General features: G+C 44.0%; 1 long non-coding RNA gene across 2 annotated transcripts; it reads right to left on the bottom strand.

Moving 5' to 3' along the window:
• Positions 1-16,510: 16,510 nt before the first annotated feature.
• Positions 16,511-21,790, bottom strand: LOC138806335 (uncharacterized). 2 transcript variants are annotated; one of them, XR_011365795.1, is made up of 3 exons: positions 21,485-21,790; positions 17,781-17,844; positions 16,511-17,123 (listed from the first exon to the last, which is right to left on the bottom strand). It is a non-coding gene; the product is annotated as an uncharacterized lncRNA (long non-coding RNA). The 2 variants fall into 2 exon arrangements; XR_011365796.1 differs by having other exon boundaries at positions 21,521-21,790.
• Between the last annotated feature and the right edge of the window lie 212 nt (positions 21,791-22,002).

The following is a 22,002-nucleotide window of genomic DNA, read 5'->3' as shown; positions in this document are numbered from 1 at the left end:
AACAATTAAAATTGAAAACAATCTTAAAAGACAGTAGGTAGACAAGCCTGGTCATCCTCTCCTCTCCTGTATCCTCTCCTGTAACCTCTCCTCTCCTCTCCTTTCTCCTGTCCTCTCCTCCCCTCTCTCTCCTGTCTCCTCTCCTCTCTTTTCTCCAAAGACAAGGGAAAAGCCAGGTAAGAACATGGTGAAAATGTGGCCCATCCAACACTGATAGGGGTGTGTGTGTGTGTGTGTGTGTGTGTGTGTGTGTGTGTGTGTGTGTGTGTGTGTGTGTGTGTGTGTGTGTTACTGGAGTTTGAACTCAGGGCCTTAGACTTACACTTGCTAGGCAGGTGTTCTACCACTTGCACCATTCCCCCAACTTACTGTTAGGATCTTGATTCTAATCATGCACAGCCAGACTCCAGAACAATGGAAACATGAATTTCTGTTTAAACAGCCCAGTCCAAGGTATTGTTATAGTAGCTCTAACAGACTAGTAACACAGTTGAGGAAACTCAAGATTTCATCTCTCAGACATTGAAGCTGCAGTGGTGATAGCTGTAGTAGAAATTTCAAAAGACATACCTGCAAGCTATTTTCAGTCATTCAATGAGTCCAGAAGCCAGTGATGCTTGAAATCAATCTTTTTATTCATGTCAGTTCAGGTGTATATTGTTCCCTGCCACAAAACCCAGTTAGTACAAAGTCTAAATTAGGAAGGAGCCTGGAGAGCCGGAGTTAGGGTGGGGCACATGGATCTGCAGGAAAATTGATCACCCATGGCAGAGACCTTCAGTGAATTTGTAGACAGAACTCCCAACCCAGGGGTGGCTGTGTAGAAACTCCCATTAGTACCGCAGTGCCAAATGAAGAAGGCTGCTGACCTTTGAGTTGACTCTGCCTGGCTACTGGCAAACTGTCATTAGGAAATTGGTAAAGGGGAAAATATGGTCCGACTAGTCTCAGCAAACCACCAAAGGCCTTTACAGGTCTTCAGAGTGTGACATGGAGAACGTCTTTGATAAGGGTCTTGACTGGGCCACACAAGCAAGCTAAGGACAACAAGCATCAGCCAAGTCACAGAGACTTCTGGAGACAGCTTTCACCTAGCAGAATAGATTATATACTTGTCACACCCAAAGCCTCAAGATTTCGGTATCATGTCAACTGAGACCCATAGGTACAGAAGCTATGAAGAGATTGACTCTTAGAGCTTTACAAAAGACCTCTACAACTTGACTGTCAGGAAGGAAGCTCAGAAAACTATTCAGCCACCCACATGAGGTTCAAGGCAATAAGTTAGTAGTCAACTTGAAGTTCTTTGAGAGAAGATTTCACTTATGTACCTCAAGCTAGTCTTCAATTGGCGATCCACCTGCCTCAGCCTCCCAAGTGCTGGGATTGCAGGTTTGAACCACTAAACCCAGCACAGTTCTGCCTCATTTCCAAGCACCAAGCTTTTCCCACTGGATGCTCAACTGCTTGTACTTCTCAACACACTGCTGGTTCTTTTCATTCCTTTATGCCTTACTCGCTGCCACAGTGGCACTGTCTCTGTCACTGCCCTACTTTTGCCCTCCCCTTCCTTACTCCACCCCCATCTGTCCACGTGAAATACATTTGTTCTTCTTTATCTAGGCTCAAAAAAATATCTTCCCAGTTAGCCTTCCTTTCAACTTTCCCCACCCCCCCTGCATCCTATTTATGTTTTGTAGTCTGTGTATCCCTTCTTACTGTGTTTGGGGATTTGGAACCAACTAAGGAACTTGTCAAGTAGCCAATTGAGAAACCTGTTGAGAAATCAATTTAGAATATCTTTGTTGTGTGTGAGACAGGCGTTCACCTTACCTGCTGTCACTAGTAAAGCCTGGCTATGGAGACAGCCTTGGGTCCTAGGCTGCCTACTCTGCCCCATTATGTTCCACCAGCTTACTCTTTCATTTACATGGAAGAAAACTTTGCCTGTCAAAGTTTTGTTGATCACATGCACAGGAAGCAGAGGGCAGGTGGCAAGGACCCAGTAGGCAGGAAGAATATGGAGAATCCAGGAAGTCTGAATCATATCTATGCTCAGTCTTGCTTAGTCCTTCCTGTTCTATCTCTCTTACAATTGGATAAGGAGTAAAGATACAGGTAACAGGATGAAGGACACACAGATACTGCCTACTGCCAACCTAGGGACGAGGCAGGAAGCTAGGGGGAACCCGATAGCTGAAAGCAGTGGTTTGGCTATACAGATTTTTAAAAAAACAAACAAAACCACCACATCCTGACCTGCTGACATGCAACACATGGACGGGTCTTACTGACCCACCACCCCAGCAGTCCTCAGAAAATGACAGCCTCAGTCTCACCATCCAAGGCCAAAAACTCATCTGTCTGCTCTGTGAGAGAAGTACTTTTTTGCATAAAAGGAACGTTTTGACAACTCCACCCTTCCATCCACTGGAGGACCCATCTTTTGTTTCCTTGGGGACAAAATCACCCCTATCGAGCACACACAGTCAATGATGTTTTTGAAGTTCTTCCATTTAGAATGCATTTAGAATGGAACTGGGGATTCACTAATCTCAATCCTTTACTAAAATTTTAGGCAGGTTATGATTTAGAGGTAAGTCACCATCAGAAATGCAAGGATAAAGGGAAGCTGTAAGAATAATGTTGGCCCTTGCCTGTAATCCCAGCCATCCAGGAGGTGAAGGCAAGGAGACTCAAAGTCTGAGGCTATTCTAGGCCATCTATAGCATGGCTGAATCTGAAAAACAAACCAAAAACAAACAGCAAACATCCCAAGTCATCTTAAATTATGGATGGTCTCCCTAAAGACAGAAAAGTATGCTAAATAAAGATTATTTATGTTTCAGCATGGATATAATAACTACACCATAAACAAAATCAAAGGGCACACTTTTTTTTTTTTTCTTTCCGATCGTGGAGCCTGAACTCTGGGCCTGGGCACTGTCCCTCAGCTCTTCAGCTCAAGGCTAGTGCCCAACCACTTGAGCCACAGCACCACTTCTGGCTTTTTCTGCTTATGTGGTGCTGAGGAATTGAACCCAGGGCCTCATGCCTGCAAGGCAAGCACTCTACCACTGAGCCACCTTCCCAGCCCACATTTTTAATGCAGTTTGGAAACAAGTCTCAGACAAGGCCTCATTCTGCTACTTACTATAGCAGAGCATTTATATTCTGTCAAGAGAGCAATCTTAATAAAAATAGACATGATAGAGAGTTTGTAGGAAAAAGAAATGCAAATAGTCATTTTCAACCTCAGATAATGAGATTTCTAAAGGCAACCTTATGCAGTGTTGGCTAGGTTATGAAGGAGAGATATACCAACCACATTGCTCAGCAGGTAGGTAAGAAGCATCTGTTTTGTTTTTCAGACAAAATTACCATTGTGTTTACTGTTTGTTCCAGCAATCCAACCTCCATGGAAAAATCTTCAAACAACCATGTGAAAAAGTTCCCTAAATTGAAATTTCTTAGATCATCTTATTGGTGGGGGGAGAGGGGGAAGGGCAAGGAATGTGGCCCAGAATGCATTGCTAGCACTCTATTATGGAGGAAAATGTGATACATTCAGAATCTACATTGGACAGACATGAAAAACTCTCAAAAGATGATTTTTTTTTCAATGAGGAACACCATTTACACATGGGGGATAAGAAGATGACAGACTGTTGGCAGGCAGGAGAGATTTTTTTTCCATCAACTGTCTCTTCCCCACTGAACCATGCCAACAGTACTAACCTTAGATGAAGCCAAAAGGACTTGAGCCTTGAAGGAACAAACATGGCTACTCCCTTCCCCAGATTAAGGTATCTACAGAGCCAAGGGACTGTGTTAAGATGACTTGACTCCCCGACTGTAGCAAGTTCAGAAGACCCCTAAAGCAAAGTGGAGACTATCTTAACATTACCTCACCATCACTGTTTCCTTGGTTCTATCAAATGCTCAGGATTCTACACTGTGTCACCAGGTGGCTCCAGAGGCAGCTGTTCGGAAAGCCTGCTGCGAAATGTTATGCTGCAGAGGAAAACAACCGCATCATCCCCAAGAATCTGTGTGCAAACATGAAAATAAAGCCATCTTATACCAGTTGGATTCAACCCAAATAAACCCAGATCTAACAGACAAATATAAGCACAGCTTAGAAGAGAGAGTGTAGTATCACCCTCCAGAACATAAAAAGCCCCTATTCCTCTTCAGCCACAGATTTCCTCTAAAGCTATTTTCAAATGTCATCCTGGTACCTAGTCCTACTGCAAGCCAGTCTTCCTCCCAAAGACAAAAGACCAAGATTAGATAGTCCTTATTCCTAGCTATATAGAATGCCAGTTCTTGGGGCTAGTTGTAGTTCTTGGAACCATAAATTGGTCCTCAATTACACACAAACCTGAGAGAGGAAGACACCAGGTGAAAATGTGGAGTTTGAGCATACATTATGGTTCAAAAGGTGCCTTTTTCTTTCTTTTCCTTCCTTCCTTCCTTTCCTTCCTTCCTTCCTTCCTTCCTTCCTTCCTTCCTTCCTTCCTTCCTTCCTTCCTTCCTTCCTTGCTTCCTTCCTTCCTTCTTCTCTCTCTTCCTCTCTCCCTCCTCCTTTCCTACATTCTCCCTCCTTTCTTTTCCTCTCTCTCCTTTCCTTTCCTTTCCTCCCCCCGCCTCCCCCTCTGTTTCTTGTGCTGGGAGTGGAACTCAGGGCCTCAGGAATGCTAGGCAAGCAGTCTACCACTGAGCTACATTCTCAGACCCTGAAAAATACTAGAAATCAAGGTTGGGGACTCCAAAAACTGTGAAATTAGCAAGATTTCAAGCCAATTAGCGATTAATTAGCAGCTGCCTGGTGTCACCTATTTACCCCTGGATTGTCTCCAGAGGGGCTGGGGATTGAAAATCAAGGCCTTGCACATGCCAAATACATACACTACCACTGAGTTCCACCCCCACCCCAGGCCCCATCTTTTGTTTCTTGCCCTGTCCCTGCAGACACTGGTATTGTCAAGGGCCAACTACAACCATATCTGTGGAGGTACATTCAGCCCTCCACAGCCTCTGGGTTCCACATCTGCAAATTCAACCAATAGCAGATTAAAAGTTTGTTGTTTGCTTTTTTTAAGTGAATCTATACAGAGCATGTCAGACTTTTATTTTTTCATCGAATCTTCCAAAGTAAAAATGCTGTGACAAGTACTTGAATAGCATGGACACTGTCTAGGTATTCTAAATAACCTAAAGAGGACTGAAAGTATACGGGAGAATGTGCCATATGTTATGTGCAAGTATCTACAAAATTCTACATAAAGGACTTGAGTACCATTGGATATTAACACCTGTGGAGGCCAAGGACCAAATCCCCCATAGATACCAATGGCACATGGACAGATCTGGAGTTGAGGAGATTGGAGGAAGAATTGTATTTGGTTTATGCTTCCCACAGTCTAAACAGCATCCTATACATTCTCCTAGCCACCACGCCCCTCCCCCCATCATCCTGCATAAAGCAAACACTAGTATTCCAAGTGATCTCAGATTTGAAGAAACCGACCCAAAGAGCTAGAGGGTAATCCCAAACCTCTTTGAACAAGGAGAGTGTGAAGGCCCTTAACGCTTTTTCTGCCCCCAGTGGCCTCCATACAAAGTCCATTTCATTCACCTGTTCCATCACGGCCATCCTCAGCCCCAAGCACTGAGTGGCCCCAAGACTATGCCTTGTGCAGCAATGTCAACTTTCTTTTTCTCCCTTACCCACAATCAATCACTGACCAAATCTGTTGATTCCATGTCCCAAATGACTTTCAAGTAAGTATGTCCACTACTTGAACTCGTCATCTAACCCCTACCCCGTGTCCCTGGTACTTTCTTAGGTCAGCTCATCACCATTTCTCACTCCTGTGTCTTTCTGCACCTCACTTGGATCAAAAGATGTGTGGTGGGCATAGCAGGGAGTAGAGGAAGAGAAGAGCTCCCACATATCCTAATGTCTCAATTGCCCTTTCTCAGTGTTAAATCAAACAATAGCACATTGCAGAAAGTTCCTATGGTAGAGCCTGTCATGAATGAATATGTACATGGAGCTGGTATTATCATGGGAATGATATGAAAATAGTTCCTGGCTAATGTGTGCCATGTTAACTGCAACTTGGCTGAACAGTCCTTTTTTGTCTTCAGCCTCTCTCTGGAACTCGTCCTCCAGTACCCCCTGAGACTCTTCCTCCTCCTGAAACTCCTCATTAAAATCCTCTCTCTTTAGATCTCAGAGCAGAATGTTATTTTGTTGATACATATTTGTCCAAAAGCCTACTTGGCTAGGGAGGCAGTACAGAAATAACCTTATATCTATCTCTTAATAGCAGAATAAATAGTTGTAGCTTTGTCTAATGATACAAGAGATGCCTTGGTTTCTGAGTCATTTGTAAAACAGCTAAAACAGGGCAGGTGGACAGGCATTATTTAAAGACTTCAACATTGTAGAATATCAAAATAGGAACTCCTTTTAGTTTAAGGAAACATGAGAACACGGAGAGTGTTTTTTGGTCATGCTTGGTTGATACTAACAGCAGGATGAGCGCAAGGTTATAGACTGAACATTATCTTCCTCACATTTAAGAACTCAGCCTTTCTCCCACCCCAGTGAGACTATATTTGGAAAGGGGCGCTATAGAGAGGTAATTAAATTTAAATGAGGTTACATGCGTGGGCCTTAAACCAATGCAATCATCATCCTTCTTGGAAGATGAAACTTAGACATGAAAAAAAAAAAAAAAGACATCAGAAATGTCTGTGTATGGAAGAAAGACCATCTAAGAACAGCCAGAAGGTGGCCTCCTGCAAACCCACGTGAAAAGCTTCAGGAGAAACCAGCCCTGTCCACCTCTTTTGACTTTGGACTTCCAGCCTCCGGAACTGTGGGAAATAAATTTCCATTATTTAAGTCACTCATTATGTGGTGTTTTGTTATGGCAACCCTAGAAAGCTAAGGTAGAAAGCATGAAGGGTGCAGAAGAGGGGTTCTCGTTTTTTTTAAAGCCCTGAATGGTAGATTCTGTACACTGAGAAATGATTCTGCCCAATGCAAATACTATTCTTTTGTTAAACTCTGCTCTGGCCCCAACTCTTCAGTTTGTAGATAACCTCATTAAACTTGTCTTTGAGGAAAGGCACCCCTCGACTTACCTTTGTTGTGACAGTAACCTGTACCTGCCTGGTACTCAATAGCAGCTAAGTAACTAACCGTGGGTGTGTGAGATTTTTTTCTTAATGTGTACATTTCATTTTATACCTCATTTCACCTGTTTGGGGGTGGGGGTCATGCATGACTTGTTACCAAAGGACTACAAGGAAACAAACTGGAGTGATATTTAGCTTCTAATAATAATCAAAAGTAGGATTTTGTGTTAAGACAATAATGACATTTCTTGCCAAGCTATTGTCTTGAGAAGATGGTCAAAATTATTCAGCCTATCCAGGGCCTGGTTTGGAGTTCAGTCAAAGGGATCTTCCTAAGGGAATTTCAGAAAGAAGATGGAAAGTGGATCGGGAGCAGGGACCTCTGAAGAAGAGGAGAGGAACTACTGAAGGTTAGGAGAAGAACTATCAACTCTTTTCCCTTGTCTTGACCACCTCCCCATGTGTATCTGACATGCCATTTTATACTGGGTTCCTTGTTCATCACGTTTCCTTTTGACTAAAATATCACCTTCATGAAGCAGTCATTTTCTATGTAATGACTGCTATATCCCCAGCATCTAAAATAATATGTGACTACTCAGTAAAGACTTACTAATGAATGAATACATCTTTTTTTTTGATTGCCTTACCTCATCTAAAGAAAGATAAGTCATCCTTGAGTGGAAGAGAACAGCTTCCTGTTGAGGAAATCTTAGGACTGTCTTCATACAGTTACATCCTGAGCCATCTAAGGACAGGTACATCCCTTTGAATTCCTTTATGAAGTTTACACTATGACAAATGACATCCGTGATGGCATTGAGCCCCTAACTATTCAGAAGATGCGCAGTAAGGTAGAGTAGGTACCCAGGGTGCTTGTCTATTCTTGGCAAGCTAACGTGGGCATTGTTTTTAGAGCTGATGACCCTATCTTAGTAGTGGTACCAGCCAGGCATTGGATCATGGTGGGGATATCCAGAGCAGCAAATCATGTCACGAAGATAAAGCTATCATCCATTCCAACAGGAAGTGCACAGAGGTGAAAAGGTGAAGACAAGATTTTGCTAAATTAGAAAACAATTCCCTCAGAAATCCTGTGCTTAGTTAGTTATGGAACTGTTGGAATTGTCTTCCTTCTTTTCTTTCTCCTCTTTCTTTCTTTCTCCTCTTTCTTTCTTTCTCCTCTTTCTTTCTTTCTTTCTTTCTTTCTTTCTTTCTTTCTTTTTCTGTTTTTGCTGCATTTGAAGGACAGCACTGGATACTGGCCTAATTAACTCCATTTTGTCCCTCTCTGACACTAGTACACCCCTTTCCCCAAATACCTTGGGACCCTAGGATGGATAGGACAAATTAGCTAATAAATTGTGCCAAAACCCAAAACTGCTCCACAAACAATGCCCCTTTTGTAAAGTCAATTTTACCAATATCACCATATCAGCTGAAGCCAGAACCACCTAATTGCATATATTTCTTGTCCCATCCTACCCCAACCCCTCCTCTACTTAAACCTAAAATTTATGTCAATACTCTGAAGACAATCTTAGGGGGTCACTGAATCCCTTTGTCTTCCTCATGTGGCCATATCAGATTAAACCTCCTTTCTAGGCCTAGCAGTTATTTCTTTAACTGGGGTGTAGAGATAAGATGGCTGTGATTCCCAGGACTAGAAATTTTTGCCCCTCAGCACTAACACACACACACACACACACACACACACACACACACACACACACACACACACACACACACACACACACACACGCATACACCGTCCTAAGAATAATCAGGGTAACTGATTAATAAGGTATATCTCCTCAAAGGATTGAGACTATTAAGTTCTTTGTGTATTAGTATCCAGAAAGTCTAACCATGTTCCTTTGGGATACATTATATGGTGACTATATTAGAACAGCAAAAGGAAGGAGGGAGGGGAAATCCACCAAGGGTGTGGTGCTTTAAATGTGACATTTGCATAATGCCAGGTTCATGTGCAGGCCAAGTCACTTGTTACCTAGGACAGGGACTTTTCTTTCTTTTTTTTCCCCTTCAGAGCTGAGGACAGAACTCAGGGCTTTACACTTGCCAGGCAAGTGCTCTTCCACTGGGCTAAATCCTCAACCCCCAACAGGGACTTTTAAATTGGACCTCTTCACCTACATAAGGTAAAACCTTCTAAATTACTAGACGATAGAATAAAAAGAACTGACTTCTGATCTATATCGACATTGTGAAAATAACATTCATCTAGACAGAGCTGCAAAGCTGACCAAACTCTTTCAGGACAAGATACTTATTTTCATCCAAAACTTGGACCAGGAACCCTGTCCCTTTGACACACAGGAAGCAGATTCCAAGAGAAGTAAGTTGCCCAGGCTCATAGAGACAGACATGGCGTCAAGTTCTTGAGTCCTGGTTTTTACAGAGCCCTGTGGTGTGTCCTGACTAGACCTGGGCTAGCTTTCCACCATGGTTCATAACTAAGAGTGGCCATATAATTCCATACCCAACTCACTCAGGACTGAGAGTGGAAAAGGCGTGATGGACCCTATGCTGAGAAAATATCTAGAAGGGTAGTCATCTTAATCATAGGACAGAACCAGAGGAGACAGGCACCATGCACGTTTCTCTGCTCAGTAGCCCCTGTGGGGAGAAGCTGTTAGCTCAGAGGTAGACATCTCTTTCCTTTTGACAGAAGACATATTATCTTCATCTCCTTCTTTGAAAGTGAATGACTTTGCAATCCTGAGTGACACAGTTCAATAAACAGGCTTGGTTGGGTGTGATAAGTAGTGGGGATTGGTTAACCCTGTGTTGTTGTGCAGTTGTGTCTGACCAGTTTGAAACCCAAAACTCAGAGGTTCTGCTTGGAGGATGCAGCCCTGGACAAACGAGAGACAACTGACTAGACTGCTGCAAGAAGAGAGGCAGGCAGAGGCCGTGGGAGAGTTGGAGAGGTGAGCCTGGGGGACCACTGGATAAAGTGTAGCTTGGCCGTTCCTTTCAGTGTTTGAGGCCTCTCTGAGGAAGGCAGATGTTATCAGCTGGAGGTGGCCATGAGAGCCACATAGATAGCCCCCCATAGCTAGCCGGCAACATCATTCCTTTCCTGGTCATCATTAGTATTCCGACATCTGTTACTGCAAAACTAACTCCTGGAAACTGATGTAGCATGACACGGTTGATAATTATATTTCTAAGACTAGCAGACTTCCTTTGCAGGATGCTTTATATATCTAAAATTTTTACTGCTACAGATTCACCCATCTAGGATGCCTAAAATGATTACTTGCCTGGCCTAAGGATTTTCTGTTTTGAGCCTCACAAGCACTCAAACTTTCCATTTGAGTCTCACAAACACTGCAACCTTATTCTTGTCACAGATGAGGATAGATGAAGCAGATATGATGGGGGAACTGTGTGGGAATTGACTTAAGTTTCTTTTCCATCCTTGCTCACTCATTTCTTTCAACAGCCTGACCCTGGTCAGGCTTCTGTGGGTGGTGCAGAGAATACTGTCTTCAATCCTATGATCCCATAATTGCAGCATGTAAATCCAGACTCTCTCCTTGTGGTTTGTTATCACGAGGTAGCTGACACTCTGGGAACTCAGATTCTTGGAACTCTGAAGCATGTTGGCTACCCTGGAAAGCTTATGGATGTAAGAAGGCTGCAATGTGACTGGGTGATTGCCTGTCAGTTTGTGCCATGCCTTGTCTGACTTGTTCATTACCAGTGCAACAAAGCAACATCCCATCCCAGGACGCTCACTCTGCGGCTGTTTGTAAAGCTACCAAGGGACCCAAAGGCATCTGTGAGAACACATTTTTGCTGCATTTCCAAAAAAATGCTCATAAATCAATGGACTAGAAAAGAATTGTCTCTTTGTCATGTAGGACATTGCCAAGTAGCTGCCAGCACTGAAAGTGGAAGAGTGAAATGGATAGAAAAGCGAGGTAAATTTGTCACTGGGGTTCATAGAGACAACTGGCCGAAATCAGAAAGATCACTACGTTCTTATCTTTGGAGAAAGATAACATCTGAATAGGAATAATCCAACCTTGTAGGCCAGCCCAAGGTCAAAGCTGCATGAGGCTTAGATGTGCAAAGTAGAGGGGTGTGTATGCTTCTGTTTGATTTCTCAAAAAGGCTGGTAACATCTTTCTGCAGACTCCTCTGTCAAGGCCCAGATCCTGGACCTTTCCAGATATTCTGTGAGCAGAATCAGTCATCTTGATGAGCCAATGTAAGGGACATATGAAGCCAGCCAAGGCCATGCATCAAACCAGAATTTGACGTTGTTCAAGAGCTCTGCTGGTATCTTGGGCTAGGAGCTGGACCTAAGTCTGACTGCTTTTAAGAAAATACACACATTTTAAAACTGGACTGTGTTAACTTCTAAAAAAGCGGGGAAAAATAACACTCGAATTCCTTCGAGCATTGTCTCTTCCATTAAAAAAAATTCATTTATGTACAAGTTTTTTTTTTTTTTTGCGGGGGGTGGGGGGAGGGAGGGTTAGTGCTGGGGATAGAACCCAGGGCCTCACACTTACTAGGCAAGCACTCTACTACTGAGCTCTACCTTTAGCTAGTGAACAACTTCTTAAAACAGTCACAGTCAAACTAAACGTGGAATATTGTGTTGGACTGGATGGCCAAATGTCTCCCAGGACATTTGGCAATGTGTGGGGACAGTTTTGGAATTAACTGGGGCAGATAGAGGAGGGAGGTGGCACATGATATGCCATCCAGTGACAGAGATCAGATGCCTTGCACCTCAAGCCCTACAAGAAAGAATTATCCAGTCCAGAACTTCAGTACTATAGCAATTGAGAAACCCAGTCTGCACTTCTTACATAGCATCCACGATCCTCACATTTATCTTTCAACTAACTTCATATATGCACGTTTGGTTATTGTACACTGTGGGTCTGAATGAAACAATGAGTGTCTTAGGTCCTTTTCTATTGCTATTACAGAACACCATAGACTGGGGAGTTTATAAAGAAAAGAGGTTTATTGAGCTAGCAGTCCTGGAGGCTGGGAAGTTCAAGACTGGAGCTGTCACCTCCCAAGAGGACTTCATATTATGTTACAACCTAAAAGCATTGTATTGTGAGAGCCAGGAATGCAGAAGAGAAAAGAGAACAAAGGGGACCATATGCTTTATAACAACCTAGTCTTGTGGGAACTAACCCCTTCCCTAATGAATTAATCCAATCTCCTGAGAAAACCTTAATGATTCTTCAAGGCCCACCTCGGCAGTGGTAACAAAGTTTCCATATTGAAGTTGTGTCCTGGACAAATCTCATCTATTGTGCACTCAGCAACGAGTGCATAATATTCCCTTGAGTTAATGAGAAGTAATTTCTATAGCCCTCCCTCTATTGTTGGGCATTAAGCTCTAAATACTTGCTACTGAAAATAGCACTACAATGAACATTATGCAAATCTTTTAATTTAAACCATTTCTTTTAATTAATTCCCAGTTGTGGCATAATGTATTCCGCATACCAGGAAATTGAGGATAGCATACTATATCTCAGTTTCTTAAGAGCAGTGACTTGCCATATTTAATTTTTCAAATCTTAAGATTTAACTGTTTTCAATATGCTAGGACATGTGCTCATTTAATATAATCTTTTATTGTATTAAGGAAGTATTCACCAAGACATAGTTTACTTATATTTTAATAAATACCAAGATTGTTATATTTCCCCCCACCCCCTCACTAATTTTTGGCAATACCGAGAATTGAACTGAGGGCTTTATGATGTTCCACAGGCACTCTATTACATGTTTCTGCTCCTTTTTGCACGTTGTGTCTGTGTCTGTGCGTGCACGGGCACCCATGAGCATGTGTGCATGCTCGCGGGTATACCAGTCCTGGGGCTTGAACTCAGGGCCTGGGTGCTGTCCCTGAGCTACCAATTGAACCATAGCTCCACTTCTGGCTTTTTGATAGTTAATTGGAGATAAGAGCCTCACAGACTTTCCTACCTGGGCTGGCTTTGAACTGCAGTCATGAGTAGCTAGGATTACATATGTGAGACCCCAGTGCTGGCTTGCACTGGTTGTTTTTTAAATAGGGTCTCATGTGCTGCACAGGCACACACCTGGACTTTGATCCTCTTATTTTTTGCCTCCCACTGTAGCTGGGGTGACAAGCACGTGCCACCAGGCCCAACTTCTTCTACTGGGAATATCCTAGACTTTTCTCCCTGGGCTAGCCTGGACTTGTGGTAGTGCCAATCTTAACCTCACAAGTAGCTTAGGAGGACACACGTAAGCCACTAGTACTGGCTTATTTTTCTCTTTTGATCTGTAAAATAGAATGTGCTCATAGCAACTAATTTACTAATGTCATATCCTGTATTACTAATAGTAACTTTACTTAATTATGCTACTCATTTTTTTATACATTGATTTGAGCTTCTGGTACACTTCATCAAATATGATTCACAAATGAAGTTGGTTTGTAATTTGGGTTTTTGTTTTTTAATTTGGTTGTCTCTCCTTGGCCGCACTGTGCCACCATCGATTGCTTTTTATTTGCAGTTGCTTTTTTAAAGAAGGAGAGCTCAGGATGGCAATGGCTACTTCCAGTGTGGGGGCTGGAGGCCTGGCGAAATGGTGCTGCTGGGGCTTCAGGGGCGGGGGGAGGGGGGAACCTATCTAGAGCATTGAATTAGCTGGAAACCTCCTGGGAGGTGCATGTTACACTGAGTGGGTGTGTGTCGATGCGGGTGGGGGTGTGAAAATCCCTGTGCTGATTGTGGGGCATCAGTTCCAATGTGGGAAAATCATACACCCAGAGAAATCTTTCACCATCCTTGTCAAATAAGCTCCTGGGGAAACAGGGCTGTGGTGAGCGTAGCCACGACACTGGTGCCCAAGGCCTGGTGGCAGCACTCACCCAAACCGAACTCCTTTTCAAAAGCCACTCCTCCCAAAGCCCATTATCACCAACAGTCACCAAGAAAGTATGAAAGAACCTTGAATTTTCCCTAGAGAAGGGCCAACTCCCATGGACTCCACTGTCCCTTCACGGTCCCCGCTGGGACTACCAGGAATTCTAGTTCTGAATACAGTCTACCCACTAAGTGCCAAGCCAATCCTTTCCTTATAGCAGCTGGTTCTCTTGGTGGAAATCTGGTCCCCATTTCCAAAGAACTCCTCTCCCTGTACAACTTCTTCAGGCTCCTGGGCTTCAAAACCCAGCATCTTTTCCTATGGGTGTTTGTGACCCACGTGGGGCTTCTTTACCAAGAGGGATAAATCCTACTGGCACAGATGCAGTTTCTTTCTGGAGGAAGGCCGGGTGGCTTCATGGGCTCTGAATCAGGACCAGCTCTAAACCCTAGAACCAGGGGCTGTCCCAGGCCTGGGGCCTATGTCTAATCCAAGGGCAGGCCCGGTCTGGCCCCAGAAGTGGTCCTGGACCCCACCTGAGAGCAGGAATCTTGTCTTCTGGGATTGGTCCTCCCACTCCTAAGCCAGTTGGCTTGTGTTCACAGATGCAGCACCAAATAAACTTGGCCTTCACTGACTGAGCCAGCAGCTTCTCTTTCCTGAGCCTTAGAGGGCCCAGACTGAAGGTTCCTCTGCTCACCCAGCCCCCTTCTCCCCTGGTACTCCTGATCAAAGAAACTCAAACTTTAAACTGGTGAGGGGTGGGGGTGGGTATTGGGGGTGGATGAAGGGGGAGATATGGCTGTGCTTTGTGCAGCCTGACATGAGGGTTGATTGGTGTTTCTCCTGCACTGATTCTTTTCTTTCACCAAGTCTTTTCCATATCATTTCATGAATAAGTGGAATGTGAGGGCAAGCATAAATAATTTTAGTTGTTTTTTTTTTCAGTGATCTTCACCCAGGCCTAAGAGAGGAGTGGGGGAAAAAATGCATAGTAGAGGAGTGGTGAACTCATAGCAAGAGGCAAGAGGAAATAACACTGTTGTCCTGACCTAGGTGAGCTCTGCTTAGCTGCTTCTTCTGGTTCTTTCTGGTAGACCCGCTGGTTTGTAGGTTAGCCTGCATCTCCTAGATGAAATGCAGAGTTCCCAGTAACGCACGGAAACCCCCAAGAGGTTTTTTGGCATAGTCCTTAGGCTTGTACCTTCCACTTGTGTATCAGATAAAGTTTACTCGAGGGCTCTCTGTTGGATTGGCTGGTCCACTTCTCTTTCTAGAGACCATCTCCAGATGATAGCAATGGCATTCTTTTCTCTGAGTCACACTCCTGCTTCCGGAGCAGGTTTTAAGTGGAGGTCTTGATTTTGGTTTGCATGACTTACCAGTCATGGTGTAGTACCTCCATTCTGTAGGCAAACTGGAGAGCAATTGTGACTCCAGTGCTCTTGGCAAGATACACCTGAGGTAGAGACTCTGTCCACAAGTAGGGGCCGGGTGTGACATTCCCCGCCACCCACCCCCCATCTACAATTAAGCCTCTGAGCTGGGAGGGACTACAAATGCAGGTGCCTGCCCATTCAAGGAAGATTCTTTGCATCTTCTATCTCTTCCTAAGATTCTCCCCTATACCCTTCTTAGCCTGCATACCAGTGCTGGGATGGAGGACAGAGATAGGGCAACAGCATTTACCTTTGCTCTGCTGATTGTTCACCCAATGAATTCACCTCCTTGGAAAGATGTGGCCACTCCATTGTTGTCTACGCAGACACATTTCTGTCTTACCCTATTGGCCTGAGTGCCAGTCCTTCTGTGCCTATAAATATGGGTTATGCAGTTAATACTGGGATGGCCTCTGTATCAGGCCTTAAGGCAAAGTGCTTCACATGCTGTGGCTTACTTAGTCCTTACAACCACCCTGCAAGTCACTTCCTTTCCTCTTTTTTTTCAGAGGATGAAATGAACACTAGGACATGCATGGCTATGTCTTACAGTTAGAAGGTGGGAGAAATAGTATGGAGAAGAGCAACATCCGGCTCCTTGGACCTTAAAGTTGGCTTCTAAGTCAAGGCAATTAGACCAACACATATGAAATGGTTCATAAGTGACATTAATGTATGAGGCTAAAACTGGCTTTCCTAAAGTTATTGAGCTCGTTCCCTCCTTTTCAAACTCTAACTGCCTCTAGAGCAAAGATAACTTCCCACCTGTTGTATTTCAGAACACTTGGGGCTCCACCGGGTGTAGAGAACAATAAGTGAGGAACTGACAACTTCTAGAACAAGGAGGAAAGGGTTGGAAAGTTAAATTTTCCACCAACTACCAGTCAGGAAGAGAATATGAGACTCAGAGGGGAGGTGACACGCTCTAGGTCACACAGCTCATCAGAAGCAGATCAGGAATAAACTGGTTCTCCAAAATTCCTGCTCAGTATATATCTTTGCCCAGAGCCTGTAGCTTAGGTCAGTACAGAGTACCTATGGTATCCACACCGTGATTCTCACACAAGGGGTCTAAAAGCACCCACCCGACATCTCCCCACAGTATGCACTGCTTTCCTTCTTGGAGCTTACCCTATGAGACTTAGCTCAAGAGTTATTTCCAGGAAGTCTGGTCAAAACCCTCTAGTCCATCATCTTCTCGATACCTGGGCCTTTAGGATTTGCCTCTATCATAGCACTCTGCCCAGCAAGGACTACCTTTGATGGTTTATTAGCATGTATTCCCCACTTGATTGAACGTTCTCTGAAGTCAAGAACCATAGCTCCTGGGATTTTGTGAAATCACTGCGTACCACTTGGCACATGGTCTTTAGTACACATCTCTTTATGAATGAACAAGTGCAGCCCAGGTAAGACCAGGCATATGCTGTGAAGCTCAGGATCACCACAGGTCCCTGAAGTTGGAGGGAATCTGACAGGTGATGAAGGCTGAGTGCTGTTAATCAGGCAGGGTGAGATGAAATAACACAATACTACACCTTCAGCTCATCACTCTGAGGGTCTTCCAGGTGAGCTGTTTGCTTCTGAGGAGCCAACAGTGAATAAAATCGTCTTTGCCCTCTAGTGGAAGACAAATAAGCAAGCACATTCTGAGTAAGCTCTTTGAAGAAAATAAAAGAGAGAAACAGGACAGCAAGTGGTTGGGGTGAGGGGCTCCCTTTACAAAAGGCAATGGAGATGGCCTCTTTTGAGCTGAGCCCCACACAATGGAGCCAGCTTACAAATGGAGAGAACTGACCAGAGCAAATATCCCGAGTGGGGAGACTCGCAGGGGCTCAAAGCATACCAAGAGGCTCAGAGTGGACAGGTGCCCGCATAGGCAAAGAGGAAAGGGTAAGTGTTGAGGCTGAAGAGCAGAAGCCATGGCACAGAAGACCGGGAGGCCGGAGCAGGAGGTGAGAGGTCACTCTGGGCACACTGGGAAGCTAAGGAGAGCTTTGAGCAAGAGGGTGACTTGTTCCAGCTTGAAAAGATCACCTGAGGCGGCAGGTGACAATGCTGGGACAGTGCACAGTGGGGGAGCCCCATTTTAGAGCTGTGTCCTAATACCTAACTGGATCTCTGGAAGGTCATTGGGAGCTAAAGACAAGAGGCTGTTGTGTCTGTTAGAAAATTATAGAATTTTAACTTTCCTGTAACCCCCAGGCTCCTATTTATAGGATTCTTTTTTTTTTTTTTGGACAGTAAGGTAAAAGGGTACAGGCAAAGTTAAAGTACCTCAAGGTGTTGAGTACACAGAAGCAGCTGGTCAAGGGTCAGATTATCAGCCAGGTCCCTAGGCCTACAGCAACAACAAGAAGAATAAAAAAATAAGAAAGTAAACACCAGCACCAGCAGGTTGGCACTTGAAAAGCAGAAAGGTCTGTGAAGCAGAAAGGGAGAAAGGGGCTTTTGTGACTAATGATACCCATTTAGTGGTCTAGGCGGCCTCTTTACTGCACTGCGCTTTGCATCTCAGCCCTGCCAACAGTATCTAATTACTTTCCATAATTACTACCTCCACATCACTTACTAGCATTGAACTCACTCTTTCCTGAGGCCCACATCCAGGCTCTCTGTGGACAGTGCATTTGATTGGCAATAGAGAATCAACTTCTGAAGTACTTAATATGTCATACAAGCACAGGGCTCAGAAAGATTTTAATCCTAATAGAGCGTGGAAATTTCTGGACATGGAGGGACCAGCTGGAAAGCTTTTGGTACAACAGTCCAGGCCCCTCCTCCCCAGGACCTACAGCAGTTCAGTTGTTGGAAAAAGGAAACCAATCTGAAAGCAAGCAAAGGGCAGGTCTGAGACTCAGCTCAAAATTTTCCCAGGTCATGAATACTGCTCGGCAAATTTAAAGGGAATTGTTTTCATGTGTAAGTTCATGAATGCTTTGTTTGGTAGGCGATACTCAACGAAGGTTATGAAACAATTCTTTGGGAAAGAAATAGGTCATATGGCTAATGGGGTGAGCCAAACTAGGTCAAGAGAACAGGGCTACTGGCCAGAGTTTTGGAGTCAAGAGACAGTCATCTGCCAGGATACAGGGCAGTGCCTGTCCACTGCACAGGTTCATTCCTGCCCGGAACCCACAATGGCACAATTGTGCCCATCCCAGGCTCCTGCTACAAGTGATCTCTTTGGGAAAGTGAGATCTTAACACCAGAGGTGGAGTTCCACTTAGCGTTGCAATCCTGTCTTATGAGTGCTTGTGACAGTTGGCAAGCCACTTGGGTGTCTTGGAATGTCAGTTTTCTCTCAACTGTGAAATAGGAGATGGTGATACTTATTACCTAATGATTTGTCAAGACTTCATTTGGGGAATTTTGTGTCTACTTAACCCAATTCATTTCCTGAATATGTAACATAGTGGTAGATGGTCCCTAACAAGGTAGCTTTGTAATTGCTCCTACGCAAGCTTGCCACCTGGGCACCCTATGTAATCTGGGTACCTCAGTTTCCTCATCAGTCATATAGGGATGATTACAATAGAACCTATTACCTGATGGTCATACTAGAACTTCATGGGGTTAATAGGAGGAATAAAAGGGGTATGATGGGACCAATCACCTAAATATGCTGACAACTGTAGTTTCAGACCAGTCACTAACTCACTTTACTAGTCTTTCAGTTACATATATTTCAAAAGAGTTTTGAACCGTCTTTTTATTTTTTTCATATTTCTTTCCCATTTCTCTATGAAAAGGAACTCAAGGATGTCTTTGAAGCTCATCATGCAAAGTCATCACGCTCTTATCTTGATGACCAGGGAAATGATGAAGTGTCTAGGACAGTTTGCAAGTTCAGAGACTAAAGCCAGCACATCAGGAAAGACCACCACCATCTGGCCTCTACATCCAGAAGCCTAAAGATCTGGTCTTTCCTTTACAATTCTCTTCTCCCACCCTGCAAAGGAGACTGTAGTATTTGAGATAGCACCTCTCAGAGTCCTCATTTTTGCCTGGCAAAATAAATGAACCTTTACTTTCTTTTCTCTATAGCCCACTCACATGATTTGTGAGTTGAAACTGAGTTTAGGAGGCTGATTTTCTGGTATCAGGGCTTCACATGCTGCCTGTGCTAAGAATGAAGATGGCCTATAGGAAACCTGATGTCTTGGGTTTTCTTCTTCTTCCTGCTCCAAAATAGCAGATACAGTTAGCATATATGTTGAGATCACCTCACCTTTCTAAGGACAAGCTCACTTAACAATGCTTTGTAGACACAAGTCACACAGTTCCGTTTGTGAGACTTGCCCTTTGTGTTTGTTTCCTTAAGGGGAAAAAAAAAAAGAAATCCCATGCATTAAAATTTCCAACGATGTCACTAGAAACAAGTTGCATGAGCTTTATAGGAACAGACTTGAGTTCTCTGTCAAATCTTAGGTAATCTCTCGCACTTTGTCTTAACCCCCTTCACAACTCCTCAGCCATTTGTATACTCTTTGCAGCTTCTAAGGGGAGGGGGGTAAGGTGGAGTGTCCTTTTCTTGCCTGCTGGCCAGAGGACAGCATGCCAAGGATGTACAGCCTGTGACAGAGTGCTGGACAGAAAACAGGCTTAGTAAGAGACAGCCTGAAAGGGGACCTTACAGAAGCACTTCCTCAGCCCACAGCAACCCGATGGAGCCACCTAGTGCCATAGGCGGAGCCTGAGGATTTAAATGCAAATTTAAACCAGAGTATTGCACTGGGAAGCTGCAGCATTTTATATGCGTCACGTCAAGAGCATCCCTTAGAGGAGTGGTTGAGTCCAGAGGGACTGGAGATGGGCCACTTGGGGCAGGCAGGCAGAATATGGGATAGGTGGATGACTGCTTCTATTTCACCTGAGACCAGCAGACAAAGGTGTCTGGGTTCTGGTTTAGGTAAGATGTAGCTGTCAGAGGTAAAAGGTTACCAGTGACTCTGGAGGACTTTTGTGATTCAACAAGTAAGAGCTTCAGGTCAGGATTTTTCATTGGCAAACTTTGAAAATGTGTTGTTTTGAAATCTGCTGTTAAAGCTGGAAGGCGAGTCTGCCACCAGATATTTTATTTCCAACTTGTGTATGCCAGTGCCTGGGCTGTAATCCAGCAATTTTTCTCCATTCTGGATCACAGTAAACAGGCTGCTCTGCTGAAAGGCTGAATGTAAGCCTAGACTTTTTAAAAAGGACAGTTGGGTTCCCAGAAATGGGCCTCTGCCCTGACTGCCTTCACTGACTGACTTTCCTAGGGACAGGAAGGCCTAGGACAGTTCTGAAGGAACTTTATAGCTCCTCCTGGCAGCAATGCCATGCAAACAAGTACTATCGTCAAGATTTGGACCAATCCTTCTGAACCTAGCTACCGCAATCTTCAGTACCCTGATATTCTTTGGCTATGGAATTATGCAAAAGATAGCAGGTTTTGACAGCAGGAAGAAATATCCAAGAGTCTTCTTGTGGATGACTTGAGCCAAGAGTTGTTGCTCAAAGTTGTCTTTTTCTCACTTATAAGTGAGTGTCATGGTGGGTGGGAAAGTCACCATATTGAAAGGATGGTGGCTTTTGTGTCATGTTTCTTATGGGGCTTTACTGATTAGTCAGCATAAGCTGCTTCTTCATGGAGATACAAACATTAAGATTCACAGATGAACCTGGCACTCGAAAAAGGAAGTGCAGATTTGGATGGGAGGAGATGAATCATTAATGTGTAAAACAATTAGTCCTGTCTACACAGTACTACTTGGATCACAGTTGGACTGATAAAATCAGAGTACAGAGAGATATCCAAGTAAGCTTTGCAAGGCCATCTTCCATCCTAAGGAAGCTAGGTTCTGATCTGAACTAATAATGTCTTCTAAGATCCCCACTGATCACCCACCTTTCCTTCTAGTCAATCATCAAAGATTCACTTGGTACCTATTACATGACAGTTACTTTGAAAAGTTCTAGCTTTGAAAGATCAATGATACCTGTTCCCAGGGAGTCTAGAGTCCTGTGGCACTGACCTATGTTTCCATCACAATGATGCACATGGTAGATTAGACGTTAAATCATGCTGCCATTAACAATCCTGAAAATCTCAGTGGCTCACATGAGTACAAGTCTATTTCTCACACATACTGCTTGATCTTTAGAGACTGGGGGTAATTCTGCTCCACTTTTTTTGGTTGTTGTTGTTACGGGACCAAGTCAAGGCAAGCAGCCTCTATCTAGAAGATAATGATCTCATGAGAAAGAGAGAAATGAGTGCATGGAGATCAGCATGAGCTCTTCAAAGCCTCTGCTAGTGTAGAGAGATGCCACTGCTGCTCACATTCCATTGGCCAAAGTAAGTCACATGGCCAGGCATGACATCAGCTGCAGGCAGTTAACAGTTAACGGTTGACAGTTAACACCCAGAAGGAATAACCACAATCTAGCAAAGGTACATACAGAGTTAAGCATTCACTAGGCTTAGGTGTAGAAAGGCATCCACAGTTTTGGAGCT

This window comes from Dipodomys merriami, unplaced genomic scaffold (assembly GCF_024711535.1).
Source record: "Dipodomys merriami isolate MVZ:Mamm:240054 unplaced genomic scaffold, mDipMer1.0.p SCAF_4, whole genome shotgun sequence".
Lineage (NCBI taxonomy): Eukaryota > Metazoa > Chordata > Mammalia > Rodentia > Heteromyidae > Dipodomys > Dipodomys merriami.
Note: the sequence above shows the minus strand (reverse complement) of the source record. Positions and strands in the feature narration are given on the sequence as shown.